The sequence below is a fragment of the Ranitomeya imitator genome, chromosome 4, assembly GCF_032444005.1.
Source record: "Ranitomeya imitator isolate aRanImi1 chromosome 4, aRanImi1.pri, whole genome shotgun sequence".
Lineage (NCBI taxonomy): Eukaryota > Metazoa > Chordata > Amphibia > Anura > Dendrobatidae > Ranitomeya > Ranitomeya imitator.
The window spans coordinates 538,797,339-538,812,671 of NC_091285.1; the positions used below are offsets into that span (position 1 = coordinate 538,797,339).

General features: G+C 43.1%; 1 long non-coding RNA gene across 1 annotated transcript in view; it reads left to right on the top strand.

The window, feature by feature from the left end:
- Positions 1–15,333, top strand: part of LOC138676704 (uncharacterized) — a 289,057-nt gene that overhangs the window by 140,819 nt on the left and 132,905 nt on the right. Inside the window, exon 3 of the long non-coding RNA XR_011320813.1 lies at positions 2,869–2,952. This is a non-coding gene — a long non-coding RNA (uncharacterized lncRNA). The remainder of the gene's footprint in view (positions 1–2,868; positions 2,953–15,333) is intronic.

Genomic DNA, 15,333 nt, shown 5'->3' on the forward strand with positions numbered 1-15,333 from the left:
AGTAGGGTCAGTCTCTTTGTTTGGTTTTAGTTTCATTTTCTTTTGGGCAAGTCCCCCCCTCCCCCCCCATACAGCCCCTCCTACATTCTGGGGCCTACTTGAAAAAAACATTGATAGGCTGTTTTTTGCTTTTGCAGCTGTGAGTTTTGATTGTTCATTTTATTTGTTTTTTTGTTTTTTCTATTTGATGTGGATGGTTCATTTGAATGAGGGTCATTCGCTTCATTACCCTGATTGGATTCCAAAATTTTTAACCTGTTAGTGATGGTAATGGGTGTAGACAGCGGAGTAATAGGGGGATTCAGTTCTACTGAGTTAGAATTCAGGGTAGTTCGGTCTATGGTTAAAATTGGCCGTCTATTAATGTCCCACATGGGGTCAGGAGTACATACGGTAGGGGGCGGAGAAGTGGGACATATAGAAAATTGATCCTCAGAAACAGGGGAAGTGGATAGATTATTACCCGTCTCACCTAGAACTTCAAAAACCGGTTCATTGTAGGACGAGTTTCTGAACGCGCATTCTGGAATGGCATCCAGGCCAAATTTTTTCCTTTTCCTCCCCATGATTTATTGTTCTTTACTATGAATTCGTTTAGTCATATTGGTTGAAATTTTTATGATTTCGGGGTGGTTTTTATAGGGTTTAACGATATCAAATAATGCTGCTATTTTGTGTTTACTTTCAATTAGTTGTTTTCGTCTTTTCTCAATAATAAAGCCTACTGCCTGTTTTGAAATTCTTTAAACATGTATTCCCATTCATTAAGGGTACTAGGGTCCCCAATGTCATCAGATAGAGCTTTATGGACTGTCAGGCCCTTGAGGATGCAGTCCCAAGCTAAATAGCGTTCAAGAGTAGAAACTTCCCACGAGTCCCTCATTTCTTTGATTAAAAGATGTTCCAATTTACTTAGAGAGTCCTTAATCAGGGTGAGATTTTGTTTATTTGTTTCTGTGGGAGCCTGTTGGTATGAGTAGTGAAAAAATGTATGAATGTTATCAATATGATTTTTACGGTATAACCATAAGTCTCCCATGTTTTATTGGAAAGTGCAGGGAGGTGGAAGTAAATTTGTGACTATACTGCTGCCAGCTGGAGAAGTGGTAAAGGGATTGAAATAAATATATGATTCAGTGGCGCTAGTATAGCAGGTCTCTTAGGCTACGTTCACATTAGCGTTTTGCGTGGTTGCATCGGGCGCTGCAGCGGCGACGCATGCGTCATGCGCCCCCATATTTAACATGGGGGGCGCATGGACATGCGTTGTGCTGCGTTTTGCGACGCATGTTTTTTTTTTCCTCTTTTGAAAAAGCTTGGCGGCGAAACGTGCGTCAAGGGGTTCCGGGTGTGCAGTGGGTGAGCTGTCCGGCTATTACATGGGTAAGCTTACAGTGGTCAGTGTATACTGGTTGATGGACCTAGTGTTCATTCCATAAGTGCTGTTGGTGACAGCGGGGGATGTATGCAGGAGGTACCTCTATTTTATGATTATGTTCATGGCCCTGTATTAATGATACTATTTGTACCCCCGGATATATGTTATGCTCCCCCTACACACCTGTACTACTAGAGTTTTCTCCTTAGTTTCCATCTGTTTTGGTGCATTATTGCAATTTTACTGGTGTCTGATGATTTTTTGTTATTTTTGTATGTTATAATAAAGTTATTCGTTTTTAATATGGTATCTGGGATTCTTTTACTCCATTTTTTTGCTATAATATTTGACTCTTGGAGTGGCCCCATTAAACCAGTATATCTGGGTATTATAAGTGGGAGAGGTATATTATATTACTCTCGGCCTGGCATTAGTTTTGTGCTTCATGATTCTTTGTTGAAATGTTTTTTTTTTGCCGCAAGCGTTGGGCGCAGAAAACGCAGCAAGTTGCATTTTTTTTGCGTCCAAATTTCGGCGAAAAAGGACGCATGCGTCGCAAAACGCTGCGTTTTAGCGTGCGTTTTGTTGCGTTTTTGTTTGCGTTGTGCGTTGCGTCTCCGACGCAACATCGCAAAACGCAAATGTGAACGTAGCCTAAATGCTGCAAATAAAGACAGCTACCACAAAGTTGTCAGTTAGAATATAGTACTGGTGATAAATTTGCGCAAAGACAGACCTTGGAAGGAGAAAAAAATGCGTTTACTGGAGGTAATACGCTAGTGTACAAGCAGGCTAAAAACAGGAAAAACTGATTGCACTATGCCCATTAAATGATTGCACTTTACCCCCACTCTGTCAATACCCACAGCCCAGCTATAGGGAGGTGTAAATAGTACTATAGGGTAACAAGTGAGCTGGAATAGAACAACAGATTGCATTAGCCCATTCATTGTATGTGCTTTTACCCAACTAAGCACAAGCAAGTCACCCAGCTGTAAGGGAAATAAATATTTTTTTGTAAGCAACCAACAAGGGTTAATGACCTGGATGTATTTGCTGTGTCTGGAAAAAACGGGTTATAGTTGCAAGGAGAATAGGTTACAAGCCAACAGGAGGAATAGATGCACAATATTATGTGAATGTAAAATAGTCCACAGTTCTTGATAAATAAAGTCTTATCCGAAGTTCCGCAGTCCTTTGTGTTGCGGGCCCCTTAGTTTTAATGGTGAGAAGACTGGTAGAAGCAGTTGTAAAACATGCATGTGCTTCCTGCAATTAACACACCCAGAAGCTGCCCGGCCGGTGGCTACACTTCTGTTACGATGTCGATGCGGCACGCATTAGTCAGATTAGACGGGTCGGAAATCTGCTGTCTGCGTGCCCGGTGCCGCTGAATCATACATTTAGTTTTTAAATAAAAATTACAAGTGACCATATATAGTTCAACCTAAATATCCATTCCTTCATAAATTATGTATGATTTTTTTCAGCTACAACCAATGCAGTCCCAATGAAATCATCCACCCAAGGATCAGCCCTCAACAAAAAATCAACCCCACCACTTCATCATTCAGGTAAGTGATGTCCAAAACAAAAGAGGACAGTCTCGGTATCTTGTGATTGCTGTAATATTGTATATTTCAAAACTTGACTCATGGAGTTACAGGAAATATTTGATGTGCCTGCATGTTCAAATATGTAGGTCCATTTGTTCATAGGAGACCTGTGCGGTCCATAAAGATGTCAAATGGACAGATTATGTCACCGAGCCATAAAGGTACTAGAGTAAATAAATTGAAAAATAATTAAAAAAAGAAAACACACAATTAAAATCATCAACAGGATAAATGGATAATATAACTATATGTCCCCTAAAATTACAAAAATGCATCAAAGTCTCATTAAGGCCTTGTGATGCCATCGTCCCCAATTGATATATCCACCTTCTCTTTTTTGTGCTAGAAATTACTCCCTCAAAGGCCAATTGCACTTGATCAATAGTTTGAATTTTCAAGCCTGTAGGAAGGAAATATATCTTGGTACCGTGTTAGCCAGTAGATAGAAAAATATTTAGAATTGAGAGTCCTCAGTAGTTGATACCTTTTAATGGCTAACTGAAAAGATGGTAACAAATTGCAAGCTTTCGAGACCACACAGGTCTCTTCATCAGGCAAAGACTAAAACAAATTCTGAAGAATCACATATTTATGCACAACATAGCATAGAAAAAAAAAGGGAAAAACCATGGATAAAGACAGGTGACATGAAGCAGAATTACCAGGGGTGATAAACAGTTACATCCATAAATATTTGGCCAATTCTTAGATAAGGATTGTTTTATTGTCCTGTGATTAGGGTCTCTGTTGTGATGACCCCACATGATCTGAGGGGCAAGTTCCTTAGATGATGTAAAAAGACATAAATCCATGCGACACATTCATTCCTGCAGTGTGAGTGTCAAAGGTCGTCATCAGTTTATATTCCCAGACTCTTCTGTCTTTCTGCGATTTGAAGTTACCTTTTAACACAAGTAATTTCATGTCCATAATGTTATGATTTGGGAGACAAAAATGTATTGCCACAGCTATATCCATTCTTTTTTCTCTTATTGTTTTGCGATGAGAGTTCATCCTTGTTCTCAGTTTCTGCCCTGCCTCCCCCACATACAGACCCCCAGTTGGACATTTAGTACAAATAATTAGGCACACCACATTAGAAGTGACGCAGCTGAAAGTACCTGGGATCTTGTAGTCCTGATGTGAGTTGGGAATCTTTATCTTGTCCATGGTCTTTATAAATGGACAGGTTTTACATTTTTTCTGGTTGCAAGAAAAGGTACCTACAGCTGTTGGAGACGACAGGGAGCTCTTGACAATGATGCTTCTTAGATTTGGGGGCTGCCTAAAACACAGTAGTGGGGGATCTGAAAAAATGGATTGTAAGTGGGCATCTTTTTGCAGTAAAGGTTGCAATTTCCGTGCAGCTCCCCTTAGCACCTCCAGATTTGGATTGTAGGTGACTACTAGAGGTACCCGATTATTTTCTTCTTTAGCTTTGTAATGTAGCAGGTGATTCCTTGATATTCTGGTGGCTCTTGTAATCTGGTTTTCAATTGTTCTTGGATGGCAGCCCTGATTCAAAAAGGTCTTTCTGAGGCGACCAAGGGGTTCATCCCTATCCATTGGGTTGGAACATATAGAATTGTATCTGATGGCTTGGCTGTAGACAATAGAGTTTTTTTATGTGTTTTGGATGGAAACTGTCCCATTTAAGGTATGTTGGGCGGTCGATTGGCTTCTGATACAGGGATGTCTCTATTTTATTGTTCTGCAGCTTAATGATGGTGTCCAAAAAGTTAATTTCAGTGCAGGAGTAGTTGAGTGTCAAGTTGATGGTAGGATGAAATTGATTAAACTGTTCATGGAACGTCTTTAGCTGTGGCTCAGACTCCGTCCAGATGATTAAAATATCATCAATGTAGCGGTAGTACGCCAGAGGCCTGATGGGACATGAGGACAAAAAATCGCTTTCAAGCTTGGCCATGAAAAGATTTGCATACTGTTTGGCCATTTTACTTCCCATTGCTGTGCCAGTCTCCTGTAGATAGATCTTGTCAAACTCAAAGTAATTTTGGGTGAGGATGAATTTTATAAGTTTCACCACAGAATTTGCATGAGCCCCTGCGCTTTCCAGGAAGAATTTGCAGGCATTTAATCCATCCTGGTGTGGGATATTGGAGTACAAAGATTGCACATCCAATTTGTTTTAGTCTTTGCCTGATGAAGAGACCTGAGTAGTCTCGAAAGCTTGCAATTTGTTACCATCTTTTTAGTTAGCCATTAAAAGGTATCAACCACTGAGGACTCTCAATTCTAAATATTTTTCAAGCCTGTAGGGTCAGAGTTGTGATAAATTTTAAAGTACTTTGGCTGAGTTTTCAGAGTACTTACGTCCTCAATTCTCTATTATATTTTGATGCTTTTTGACATCCTCTTTTAATTTGCCAATTACAATATCACTAAAACGACGTGTAAGGTCCAATGCGTGAGGTTCATAGTCCATCTCCTTAGTGCAGATTTTCTTTACCCTTAACCCCTTCACGACATGCCCCGTACTAGTACGGCGCATGTCGTGTCTCCCCCTTTGATGTGGGCTCCGGCGGTGAGCGCACATTAAAGTCGCGACATGTCAGCTGTTATGTACAGCTGACATGTGCACGCAATAGCGGCAGGTGGAATCGCGATCCACCTGCTGCTATTAACCAGTTAAATGCCGCTGTCAAACGCTGACAGCGGCATTTAACTACCGCTTCAAGCCGCGTGGCCGGAAATGAGCGCATCGCTGACCCCGTCACATGATCGGGGGTCAGCGATGCGTCAGGATAGTAACCATGAGGTCCTTGAGACCTCTATGGTTTTCTGATGCCGGCTAGCTGTGAACGCCACCCTGTGGTCGGCGCTCATAGCAAGCCTGCATTTCAGCTACATAGCAGCGATCTGATGATCGCTGCTATGTAGCAGAGCCAATCCAGTTGTGCCAGCTTCTAGCCTCCCATGGAGGCTATTGAAGCATGGCAAAAGTTTAAAAAAAGTTTTAAAATATATGAAAAAAATAAAAAAATATAAAAGTTTAAAAATCACCTCCCTTTCGCCCCATCCAAAATAGAACAATAAAAAAAAATCAAACATACACATATTTGGTATCGCCGCATTCAGAATCGCTCGATCTATCAATAAAAAAAGAATTAATCTGATCGCTAAACAGCGTAGCGAGAAAAAAATTCAAAACGCCAGAATTACGTTTTTTTGGTCGCCGCAACATTGCATTAAAATACAATAACGGTCGATCAAAAGAACGTATCTGCACAAAAGTGGTATCATTAAAAACCCTAACTTTAGCCCCAACCCTAACCCTAATGGGAAAATGGAAATAAGTACATTTTTAAAATTTTATTATTTTTCCCTAAAAAGGGGGTGATGAAGGGGGGAGGGGTTGATTTACGTTTATAGCATTTTTTTGGCGGATTTTTATGATTGGCAGCCGTCACACACTAAAAGACGCTTTTTATTGCATAAAATAGTTTTTGCATCACCACATTTTTAGAACTGTAATTTATCCATATTTTGGCCCACAGAGTCATGTGAGGTCTTGTTTTTTGCGGGACAAGTTGACGGCACCATTTTCGGGCACATGACAGTAGTCCCGCGGCTATTTTGGATCCGGGGACTCCTTCCAGGACACTGGAACAACGCGATCGCATCGCGTTGTTCCAGTGGGAGAGCGCAGGGAGCCCCCGTCCCTGTACGATGCCCCTCTATGTCGCTGTCACTACTGACAGTAGCATCAGAGGGGTTAAATGCCCACACTCGGCATTGCTGTGGGGTGTCAGCTGTCACATACAGCTGACACCTGCACACGATCACTGCGATGCTCACTGTGAGATCGCACGATCGTGCTGCCGTACTAGTTCTGCGGTTTGCGGGAACTCAGTTCCAGCAGAGCAGTACTAGTACGCCACATGTCGGGAAGGGGTTAAGTCAAAGTGCACTAGTGCATATACTATAAGGCTGAAACAAGAATCATCAGTTGTTATTGAACTTACATAAGTGTATGTCCCAGCTACCTGGGCACAGCTCAGTGTCTGTTGGATGCCTCGCCGAACGCTCGCATCATGCCATAGTTCAGCATGGCATCTAGATGTAGCAGAGCTAGACTTGTTGTGGGACAAATGGATTATCTTTACGTCGGACAGGTGAGGAATATGGTGTTTTATTATTTTTTGTCTTTTACAGGGAATATGGGCATCAATGATTGTTTTCTCGTAGTACAGGTGAGTATCATTTTGGTTTTTTATTTTTAATATTTTAAAATAATGGGTAAAAGAGGGGAGAGGAGGGTTTATCTAATATATAAAGCTGAATGTGTGTATGTGTGTATGTATGTGTGTATGCCCGGGATTGGCATCTGCACCGTTGCAGCTACAGCCACAAAATTTTGCACAGTCACACGTCTGGACCCCGAGAGCGTCATAGGCTATGTTGTGAGGCGAAATTTTAAGCCTGCGCGTTCCAATTCCCCAAACAATTTTGCCCCTATCTACATAATGGGGAAAAAGTGAAAGGAAAAGTGTTGGAGGCGTTGCAGCTACAGCCACAAAATTTTGCACAGTCACACGTCTGGACCCTGAGAGCGTCATAGGCTATGTTGTGAGGTGAAATTTTAACTCCGCGCTTTCCAATTCACCAAACAATTTTGCCCCTATCTACATAATGGGGAAAAAGTGAAAGGAAAAGTGTTGGAGGCAAATTGACAGCTGCCAGATGTGAACAAGGGGGACTTAAAGAATGAGAGCGATGGCACCAAAGAGTATATACCATACAGTTGCTAAGGTGGGGCGCAAAACTTGCTGCACACAACTTACTACACTAGCCTGTCACATGCAACTCGACATACAAAAAGTTGCTACACACATGTCGCCACACAAAACTCATCTCACAAAAGTCACTACATGCATGTCGCCACATGCAACTCAACACACAACTTGACACATGAAACTCGCCCTAAAACACACACAAGTCTGGTATTATCCTTCAAAAATAAAAATCTGATTAATAAGCAGACAAACTACAAGAGCAACAAATGTACCATATAGGAAATACGGCAGCTGTCAGTCACATGACCTGTCTATTATGTGTATGTGTGAGCTAATATATACTGCCAGGGGGGAGGGCTTCCTGTTGGCTGGGGATTTATCAGACTGCCAATTTAGCTTACAAATACTGAGGTAAAAATACTGACCAAATAATGTGTGAATGCGGTCTAATACAGGAGGAGATGACACACAGATATATACTATATACTTGAGATTATACACAGGTATATACTATATACAGGAGAGATGACACACAGGTATATACTATATACAGGAGGAGATGACACACAGCTATATACTATATACAGGAGGAGATGACACACAGGTATATACTGTATACAGGAGCAGATGACACACAGGTATATACTATATACAGGAGCAGATGACATACAGGTATATACTATATACAGGAGCAGATGACACACAGGTATATACTATATACAGGAGGAGATGACATACAGGTATATACTATATACAGGGGACATGACACACAGGTATATACTATATACAGGAGGAGATGACATACAGGTATATACTATATACAGGAGGACATGACACACAGGTATATACTATATACAGGAGGAGATGACAACCTGTATATACTATATACATGGGGGAGATGACATACAGGTACATACTATATACAGGGGCAATGACACACAGGTATATACTATATACAATGGAGATGACACACAGGTATATCCTATATACAGGAGGAGATGACATACAGGTATATACTATATACTGGAGGAGATGACACACAGGTATATACTATATACAGGAGCAGATGATACACAGGTATATACTATATACAGGAGGAGATGACTTACAGGTACATACTATATACAGGAGGAGATGACACACGTATATACTATATACAGGAGGAGGTGACATACAGGTATATACTATATAAAAGAGGAGATGACATAGGTATATTGAGGAGATGACATACAGCAGGTATATACTATATACAGGAGATGACATACAGGTATTATTATTATTATTTATTATTATAGCGCCATTTATTCCATGGCGCTTTACATGTGAGGAGGGGTATACATAATAAAACAAGTACAATAATCTTGAACAATACAAGTCACAACTGGTACAGGAGGAGAGAGGACCCTGCCCACGAGGGCTCACAATCTACAAGGGATGAGTGAGGATACAGTAGGTGAGGGTAGAGCTGGTCGTGCAACGGTTTGGTCAATCGGTGGTTACTGCAGGTTGTAGGCTTGCCGGAAGAGGTAGGTCTTCAGGTTCTTTTTGAAGGTTTCGATGGTAGGCGAGAGTCTGATATGTTGTGGTAGAGAGTTCCAGAGTAGGGGGGATGCACGAGAGAAATCTTGTATGCGATTGTGGGAAGAGGAGATAAGAGGGAAGTAGAGAAGGAGATCTTGTGAAGATCGGAGGTTGCGTGCAGGAGAGTACCGGGAGATGAGGTCACAGATGTATGGAGGAGACAGGTTGTGGATGGCTTTGTATGTCATGGTTAGGCTTTTGTACTCGAGTCTCTGGGTGATGGGGAGCCAGTGCAGGTATTGACAGAGGGGAGAGGCTGGAGAATAGCGGGGGGACAGGTGGATTAGTCGGGCAGCAGAGTTTAGAATAGATTGGAGGGGTGCAAGAGTGTTAGAGGGGAGGCCACAGAGCAGGAGGTTACAGTAGTCGAGGTGGGAGATGATGAGGGCATGGATTAGGGTTTTTGCAGATTCTTGGTTTAGGAATGACCCATGAAATATTTTTGAGTTGGAGGCGGCAGGAAGTGGAAAGGGTTTGGATATGTGGTTTGAAGGAGAGATCAGTGTCAAGGATTACCCCAAGACAGCGGGCTTGTGGGACTGGGGAGAGTGGGCAGCCGTTTACTGTAATGGATAGGTTCGTTGGGAAGGTCGTGTGAGATGGGGGAAAGATGATGAATTCTGTTTTGTCCATGTTAAGTTTTAGAAATCTAGTGAAGAAGAAGGATGAAATAGTGGACAGACATTGAGGAATTCTGGTTAGTAGGGAGGTGATATCTGGTCCAGAGAGGTAGATCTGTGTGTCGTCAGCATAGAGATGATACTGAAAGCCGTGAGATTCTATGAGCTGTCCCAGGCCAAAGGTGTAAATGGAGAAGAGCAGGGGTCCTAGAACTGAACCTTGCGGGACTCCGACAGATAGGGGGCGAGGTGAGGAGGTGGTGTGTGAGTGGGAGACGCTGAATGTCCGGTCAGTTAGGTATGACGAGATCCAGGATAGGGCCAAGTCTGTGATGCCAAGGGATGAGAGGGTCTGCAGCAGCAGGGAATGGTCCACTGTGTCAAAGGCAGAGGACAGGTCCAGGAGGAGGAGGATAGAGTAGTGTTGCTTGCTCTTGGCAGTTAATAGGTCATTGGAGACCTTAGTTAGGGCAGTTTCAGTGGAGTGGTGTGACTGGAAGCCTGATTGAAAGCGGTCGAAGAAGGAGCAGGAAGATAGATGGGAGGACAGTTCAAGATGGACATGTTGTTCCAGTAGTTTTGAGGCAAAGGGGAGAAGTGATATAGGGCGATAACTAGATACAGAGGATGGGTCAAGAGAGGGCTTTTTGAGGATAGGTGTGATTGAGGCATGTTTAAAGCTTGAGGGGAAAACGCCAGTTGTTAGTGATAGGTTGAAGAGATGGGTTAGGGTTGGGATGAAGATTGTGGTGAGGTTTGGGATGAAGTGGGATGGGAGTGGGTCAAGTGCACAGGTGGTGAGATGCGATCTTGAGAGTAGAGTGGAGAGTCCGTCTTCTGTAATGGTGGAGAAGTTGGTTTTGGAGGTGGAGGGCTGGGTAGTTGGGAGAAAGGGTTCTGGGGGTTGTTTACTAAAACTGTCTCTGATGTTCTCAATCTTTTGCTTGAAAAATGAGGCAAAGTCTTCAGCTGAGATGAGTGGGGAGGGAGGAGGTGCTAGGGGGCGGAGGAGAGAATTGAAGGTGTTGAATAACTGTTTGGGGTTGTGAGACAGGGAGGCTATGAGAGATGAGAAGTAGGTTTGTTTTGCTGTGATGAGCATGGTTTTGAAAGTAGTGAGGGACTGTTTGAATGTGATGAAGTGCTCGTTGGAGTGGGATCTTTTCCATCTGCGCTCAGCAGCCCTGGAAGCTCGCCTCAGTTCTTTGGTCAGGCTGGTGTGCCAGGGCTGTCTGTTGATTTTGCGAGCTTTGGTATGTGTGAGAGGGGCAAGAGATTCCAAAGCTGCAGCTATTGTGGTGTTATATAGAGCGGCAGCATCATCCGCATTGTGTAGGAAGCTTATGTCGGTGAGAGGGAGGAGGGATTCAGAGAGTGAGTGAAGATCAAGGTGTTTAAGATTTCTGCGAGGGTGTGAGAGTTTGTGGGGTGGGGGTTGTAGACAAGGAGTGGAGAGGGAAGAGAATGTGAGTAGGTTGTGGTCAGAAAGAGGAAGAGGTGAGTTTGAGAGGTTAGATAGGGAGCAGAGGTGGGTGAAGATGAGGTCCAGTGTGTGACCATCTTTGTGTGTGGCTGTAGAAGACCATTGAGCAAGGCCAAAGGAGGAAGTGAGGGATAGAAGTTTAGTGGCAGCTGAGAGGAAAGTGTCAATGGGGATGTTGAAGTCGCCCATGATGATAGTGGGGATGTCAGCGGCGAGGAAATGGAGTAGCCAGGTGGTGAAGTTGTCAAAGAAGGTGGTGGCTGGTCCTGGGGGACGGTAGATGACAGCCGGTTGGAGGGGGAGTAGATGCGCACAGAGTGCACCTCAAAGGAAGGGAGGGTAACAGAGGGTGGCAGTGGGATTGGGGTGAAGGAGCAGTTATCTGACAGGAGAAAACCAACTCCTCCGCCATGCTTGCCGCTTGGGCGAGGGGTGTGAGAGAGCTGGAATCCACCATAGGAAAGCGCGGCTGGAGAGGCTGAGTCAGAGGGGGTGAGCCAGATTTCAGTGATGCCGAGGAGGGAGAGTTTGTTATTGATAAAGAGGTCATGGATAAATGACAGTTTATTGCAGACAGAGTGTGCGTTCCATAGTGCTCCAGATAGGGAAATTGGGGGAGTGGGGGCTGGATGAATGGGTATGTGGTTACTGTGGTTGCGAGGACGTGTAGAGGATCGTGGCAGGGGATTAGAAATGAGTGTGGAGATGTGATGAGGAGGGCCAGGATTTGGGGATATGTCGCCAGCAGTGAGGAGCAGCAGACTGAGTGTTAGAAGGTGTGAGCTGGATAGGTCATGATGTGGCCGTGTGTGCCTGGAGAGAAAGGATTGTGTGTGGAGGAATAGTTCTGTGGAGGAGGTGAGGTGGCTGGGGAGGATTGAGGAAGAAATTACTAGTTCCTTACTGGGTGGAGGGACTACAGGAGATAGGAAGAAATAAAGTAGTATGGGGGTGAATGTTAAAAGAAACCGAAACATTATAGTGGTATTCTATTTCTTTACCTTCCAGTCAATTCCATTCCAATTCTAGTCTAATTCATAGCAATTAAAAATCTGCAATTTAAAAGATGCAATTTCTAAGATGGTCAGACACGTCTGGTCAGACTCATGGCTTATATATACTATATATAGGAGGAGATGACATACAGGTATATAGTATATACAGAAGAGATGACATACAGGTATATAATAGAGGAGATGACACATGGGTAGATACAATATAGGAGGAGATAACATACAGCAGGTATATACTATTTACAGGGGAGATGACATACAGGTATATACTATATACTGTACAAGAGATGACATACAGGTGTATACTATATATAAGGGAGATGACAAACATGTATATACTGAGGTGAAAATGAAAAAGTGTGAGTGCAAAATGAGAGGAGTGAGGGAAAATAGTGGAGTGATCGGAAAATGACAGATGTGAGGTCGAAATGACAAGTGTTAGGGGGGAATGAGAGGAGTGAGGGGGAAAATAAGAGGAGTGAGGGGGAAAAGGAAAGATGTAAGGGAGAAAATGAGAAATGTAAGGGTGAAAATGAGAGGCATGATGGGAAAATAAGAGACGTGAGGTGCTTAGATAGATAGATATAGATATTTACTATGCCCAGGCAATGCCAGGCTCTTCAGCTAGTCTAATATATAAAGCTGAATGTGTGTGTGTGTGTGTATATGTATGTGTGTATGTCCGGGATTGGCGTCTGCACCGTCGTAGCTACTGCCACAAAATTTTGCACAGTCACGTCTGGACCCCGAGAGCGTCATAGGCTATGTTGTGAGGCGAAATTTTAACCCCGCGCATTCCAATTCACCAAACGATTTTGCCCCTATCTACATAATGGGGAAAAAGTGAAAGGAAAAGTGTTGGAGGCAAATTCACAGCTGCCAAATGTGAACAAGGGGGACTGAAAGAGTGAAGAGCGATTGGTGCCAAAGAGTATATACCGTACAGTTGCTAAGGTGGGGCCCCGACATGGGATACTCACCACACACGAGTATATGAACAGACACACAAAATGCGCCACACACTACCACGTGCTTGAACACATATACCACCCTGACATATAGCAGGTACATACCATATACAGGGGAGATGACAGACAGGTATATACAGTGGGGCAAAAAAGTATTTAGTCAGTCAGCAATAGTGCAAGTTCCACCACTTAAAAAGATGAGAGGCGTCTGTAATTTACATCATAGGTAGACCTCAACTATGGGAGACAAACTAAGAAAAAAAAATCCAGAAAATCACATTGTCTGTTTTTTTATCATTTTATTTGCATATTATGGTGGAAAATAAGTATTTGGTCAGAAACAAACAATCAAGATTTCTGGCTCTCACAGACCTGTAACTTCTTCTTTAAGAGTCTCCTCTTTCCTCCACTCATTGCCTGTAGTAATGGCACCTGTTTAAACTTGTTATCAGTATAAAAAGACACCTGTGCACACCCTCAAACAGTCTGACTCCAAACTCCACTATGGTGAAGACCAAAGAGCTGTCAAAGGACACCAGAAACAAAATTGTAGCCCTGCACCAGGCTGGGAAGACTGAATCTGCAATAGCCAACCAGCTTGGAGTGAAGAAATCAACAGTGGGAGCAATACTTAGAAAATGGAAGACATACAAGACCACTGATAATCTCCCTCGATCTGGGGCTCCACGCAAAATCCCACCCCGTGGGGTCAGAATGATCACAAGAACGGTGAGCAAAAATCCCAGAACCACGCGGGGGGACCTAGTGAATGAACTGCAGAGAGCTGGGACCAATGTAACAAGGCCTACCATAAGTAACACACTACGCCACCATGGACTCAGATCCTGCAGTGCCAGACGTGTGCCACTGCTTAAGCCAGTACATGTCCGGGCCCGTCTGAAGTTTGCTAGAGAGCATTTGGATGATCCAGAGGAGTTTTGGGAGAATGTCCTATGGTCTGATGAAACCAAACTGGAACTGTTTGGTAGAAACACAACTTGTCGTGTTTGGAGGAAAAAGAATACTGAGTTGCATCCATCAAACACCATACCTACTGTAAAGCATGGTGGTGGAAACATCATGCTTTGGGGCTGTTTCTCTGCAAAGGGGCCAAGACGACTGATCCGGGTACATGAAAGAATGAATGGGGCCATGTATCGTGAGATTTTGAGTGCAAACCTCCTTCCATCAGCAAGGGCATTGAAGATGAAACGTGGCTGGGTCTTTCAACATGACAATGATCCAAAGCACACCGCCAGGGCAACGAAGGAGTGGCTTCGTAAGAAGCATTTCAAGGTTCTGGAGTGGCCTAGCCAGTCTCCAGATCTCAACCCTATAGAAAACCTTTGGAGGGAGTTGAAAGTCCGTGTTGCCAAGCGAAAAGCCAAAAACATCACTGCTCTAGAGGAGATCTGCATGGAGGAATGGGCCAACATACCAACAACAGTGTGTGGCAACCTTGTGAAGACTTACAGAAAATGTTTGACCTCTGTCATTGCCAACAAAGGATATATTACAAAGTATTGAGATGAAATTTTGTTTCTGACCAAATACTTATTTTCCACCATAATATGCAAATAAAATGTTAAAAAAACAGACAATGTGATTTTCTGGATTTTTTTTTCTCAGTTTGTCTCCCATAGTTGAGGTCTACCTATGATGTAAATTACAGACGCCTCTCATCTTTTAAGTGGTGGAACTTGCACTATTGCTGACTGACTAAATACTTTTTTGCCCCACTGTATTATATACAGGAGATGACATACAGGTATATAATATATATAGGAGGAGATGACATACAAGTATATACTATATATAAAAGAGATGACATACAGGTACGTACTATATACAGGAGGAGTTGACACATAGGTATATACAATATACAGGAGAAGATGACATACAGCAGGTATATACTAT